This window comes from Lygodium microphyllum, chromosome 13 (genome assembly GCF_053477565.2).
Source record: "Lygodium microphyllum isolate KBCC chromosome 13, Lygodium_microphyllum_v1.1.10, whole genome shotgun sequence".
Lineage (NCBI taxonomy): Eukaryota > Viridiplantae > Streptophyta > Polypodiopsida > Schizaeales > Lygodiaceae > Lygodium > Lygodium microphyllum.
In genome coordinates this window covers 119,170,669-119,175,552 of record NC_141147.1, presented here as the reverse complement: position 1 = coordinate 119,175,552, position 4,884 = coordinate 119,170,669, and positions in this window count along the sequence as shown.

Sequence of the window (4,884 nt, the reverse complement as noted above, 5' to 3'; positions counted from 1 at the left end):
TATTCTTCTGAGCTTTTTGCAATTCATTCACTATTTGTTTACCCCCCACTAGAGTTGGTAGTAGATAAAAACATCAGTGGCATCACAGGCTTGACTAAAGCATGGGTGCCCTTGCTAAAATATTTTATGGTTCTAACATTGGTGAGAGCAAGTTGGATTTTTTGGGTCTCATAGTCAACATTGCATTGAGTTTGTTTTTTGAAGGTTCAACCCAACAATGTTTCCTATCCCACCCCCGTAGCATTTGGAAGTACATAAAAAATGACAAAGAGACTATCAGTATTGATGGTGATCATGACTCTTTTCTTTCCTAAGAGTAAGTATGGTTTTCCTCCATATGGAATAATTTTGGCTATGGTAAGGGCTAACTAGGGTTGTCTAATTTTTGTATAGTCATTGTACATGAGCATATTATTATCAGCCCCTTCATCAATCCATCAAGAACTTGATCTTTCTAAGTTGTGATTTGTAGCCTCAAATAGGTTGGTGCAATGGTTTCCTCATGTCTTGTGTTGGATTTCAATAATGGATACTACCTGTATGTTTATGAGTAGCAACAGCATAGGGAACCCATGTAATGGGTGCATTGGCGGGTAGTATTTCTTAATGTGACTTCCCATGAAGAAGCCTATGCCCTCTCCATCTAGGATTTCAAACTCCACCTAACTGATTCTACTAATTTGATGAACTTTGAATTGTCCTAATCCTTGGGATTTCATTTTCTATTTATGGCCCTCGATAGAATACAATAACCCTAGGTCACATATTTCAAAGTCCCGTTGTTTGACATGTTTTTCAAACAATAACTTTCTTTGTGCCTTTTCACAAATAAGGGTGTGCATGATGATAAGTTGAGTTTTAGATAACCTTTTTAGTTCAATTAAATGGTCAGTTCAGGCCTTCTAACATTTCCATCTCTCTTGCGTAGCTATCTATAGACTCAGAACAAAGAATTCAATCAGTAAGATCGCTTATGTTCTATATATTAGCTTCAATGGCATTTGTCTGATAACCATTGTAGGCAATGTGATATGCCCATAGGGTTGCTACCCACTTATTGTCCCAATCACTTCACGAAGCAGAGATAATTTTTGTCAGTGCATTGACCAAGATTTTGTTTGTTGCTTCTACTTGACCATTGGCTTAGGGATAGTATTGTAACAATTTCCAATTGATAACCAGAAAAGTAGACAACATATGCTTAATCACCTCATTGATGAAGTGTGTACCTTGATCGCTAACTAATTCAATGGGGTAGCCAAATCAAGATACCAAGTGTGACGACGACCTCTCGGTGCCGTCTTTGGGTAGGCAACACCCACCCTATGGAGCCTGCCTCATGAGGGATCACCCTCTATTCGGTAGCCCCACAGCAATGCGGAAGCGTTTTTGGAGGTAACACGGAACGCGACACGGAAAACCGCAGGTAACACGTAACGGGCAAGGTAACACGACACGGAAATGAGGTAACTCGATATGTATATTATGAAGTGCAACGGAGGCACGAGAATAATTACAAGAAGCCAAGAAGGCTAGAGGGACGAGAAAATCACAGACAGAGGGTGGACGCTATCAACTTGCATACCACGACGCCATCATGTGGGTGAGGGAGGAGTACTACCCTCATACACACCTTTAGTAGTGGTCCTTCCATCATTCTTCCTCATTTCTCATGCTTCAACCCACTTTGTAAGATAATTGGGGGCTACAATGATGTATTTTCTTGAGATTACTTTAACCCCAATATGTAAGACATGAAAAAGAAAATTCAAAAATATGAAATAATGCAAAAAAGGCAGCTAGCCAAAGGAATAAGAGAAGAAAGGCCAAAGTGCAAGGGCGACCTCAAAGGCCAAGTTGAAGACAAAGGCGCATCTTAAAATGCAAAGGTGCCACTAAAATTTTGTAAAAGAGTACTAGGCTCCCTCATGTGCAAATTGTAAATTCTAGACAGACATAGGTGAAGGGATAAGGCAACTAGAAGGGAATAGGTAATGAGGACCTTGGCAAGATGCCCAATCATGTAAAAAGAGGATCGGTGCCCAAGGGATTAAGGGCTTTTATATAAACTCAAAAAGTGAATGAGAGTCTCATTCCTTGGTGTGTGTGACTAAAGTGGTCTCTTCTTCTTCTCTTCTTCTCTCCTTCTTTCTTGCTTGTGTGTGCTTGAGAGAGGGGAAAGTGTGAGGGAGTGTCTATGTGTGAGGGTGAGGGATCTTGAAGAAGAAGCTCTCCATTATCTCCTCTCTTGTTCTTCTCTTCTTTCTCTTCTCTTGTCTCGTGTGCAACTATGGAGGATGTAGCTTGGATGTGGAGGCTTAAGGTTGCTTGAGCTCACATCTCATATCATGGAGCTACCAGTTTTCTTGAGGGAGGAGGCTACTTTTTTGGGCATCAAGGTAAGCTCACTACACCCCCATGGAATCGAAGGCGCTTCGGCTAGGTGAGAGATAGCCAATTTTGCTCTCTTGAAATGCTTGAAGCAATAAGTGGTCTATGGGTCTTGGTAGATGAGCTTGAGCTCCCACTTAATTTAGATTCCATTTGTCGGGACCAATGGATTCAAGCTTGAGCACTTGCGCGCCTCAAATCAAGAATCAAAGTATGGTTTCGAACCGGTGCTTGATATTGGTAGGAGATTTGGGGTCTTTTATCTTCAAAACAAAAAAATATTTTGGGTTTTTGATGAGTAGGCAAGTGGGATAAATCATTTCCGTAGTTGGGTTTTGATATTTGTTGCATTTAGAGTATGTCAATGATGCGGATCTAGAGGATGGCAAAGCTATGGAGATTGGAAGGTAGAGACCTGTTGAGATATCGAGATCCACTCGTGATATGCGAGGGTGACCGTTGTGCATTTATGTCACCGACTTGTCAGTTGCAGATGCGGTTGGTACACCGCCCATGAATAATAGCTAGATGACAACTATCCTTATCTACTCTAGTTCGTGGCTCAGCTAGTATGCCACCTTAGTTAGTTGAGTTTGGTTTTGAGACCCATATATAGGGTTCTTCTATTTCTATGTACTTGAGTTCTTTTTGGCTTACATAACTAAGAAGAGGAAAACTATTTTTAGCCTCCACCTCTGTGTGTATTCCCCCATTGTGTAAGCAAGAAAGCTACAAGTGAGACTCCTTCCTTCTCTCCCACAATCTTGACATGGTATTAGAGACTTGTTCATGGTAAGGAGCTCAAGAAAGCAAGCCAAGTTCGCGGTGTTCTGGTAAGAGGACCAGTATTGCTTTCATTTTTTTGTCTTGGGAGCAAGTCTCTGCAGGTAGCACAGCTGGAAAGTGCAAGAGTGCATTGTCTTAGATTGAGACGCCCTTCGCGGTGTAGCAAGAGGGCAGTATATGCTGCGGGAAAGGTCTTTAGCCCTTGGTTGCTCTGTTTTTTTTATTTGAGGCCATTTCGGGGCTTGTTTTGGAGGCGGAAGTTTTCTGCACGCACTCAAGAAAATGCCCTATTTTATGCTGTGCGACCACTGTTCTACAGGTCGGTGAAAAGTTACCACAGAAATTGCATCGTATGCTTGTGTGCAGAGACATTGGGAGTTACAAAATCATCCTTGTTTCCTATTTATGCAAAATCTTCACTAGGAAGTGACTGTGTGGTCAAATACCACTTTCGCTAGTTTTGCAGATTTGCCCTTGTGACGGTGAAGTTGTGTTTTTTGCAGTGTTCTGTAATGGCGTCTGATTCTCTTTCACAGATTGTAACTAAAAAGCTTGACAAGAACAACTTCCAAGCATGGAAGTTTAGAATGACGAATTTCCTTATGGGAAAATGATATTGGAAATTTGTTTGCAGGAAATGAAGAAGAACCAGTTCTTCCTGATGTTCCCAATCAACAGCAAATGCAGGCATTTAAAGCATGGCTTGAGAGAGCCAGGAAAGTTATGTACTGGCTGTCTATCAACATTTCAGACTCTATGATTGTGCATATTCAAGATGTAAGTACGCCAAAGGAGGCATGGGATACTTTGTCAAAAATGTATAGCACAAATATGCAAGCTAGGAAAATGCAGCTCAAGCAAGAGTTGCACAATGTGCAAAGAGAAAATATGAGCATCAATGACTACCACATGAAGGTGAAGAAGATTGTAGATGCACTTGCTTCCATTGGGTCGCGAATGGAAGATGATGATTTAGTTTCTGTGACCTTGAATGGTCTAGGAAAGGATTATACACAGTTCCAAACATCCATTTCCGTCCGTGAAAGATTTCGTGATTTTGAGGAGTTGATTGCTCTTCTAATTTCTGAGGAGCAGAGAAATGGTGGCGCATCTTCTTTAGGAGGAACTTCAAAAGAAGTTGTCTTCTACTCAAATGCTGGAAGAGGTAGAGGCAGAGGTAGAGGAGGCCGATCTGGAGGCCGTGGTAGAAATCAGAATATGCAACAAACTCAAGAAAACTAGTCCTATGGAGGAGGACGTGGTAACTCTAGAGGCAGGGGGGAGCCAAAGAGGTCGTGGTGGATGGCAAAGAGGCCAAAATGCAAATAGCAATGTTGAATGCTACTATTGTGGTAAAATGGGTCATATGGCTAAAGACTGCTATAAAAAGCAGAATGACATCATGAATGGGAAATTACAACAAGGGAATTATGCATCTTCTAGTAGACAGGGTGATGACAGAAATGAGCATTTGTTTATGGTGCAGCACATGAACAATTATGTGACAAGTGCAGAAGAAAGCAACGATGTATGGTATGTTGACTCAGGTGCATCAAACCACATGACAGGTCATGCAAAATGGATGGAGGATGCAAGGAAAATGGAAAAACTAGGATTTGTGGAGACTGGTGATGATACTGCATATCCTATTGTGCAGATTGGAAAAATTTCTTTGTCTATGCAGGATGGGAAAAAGAAATACCTGTC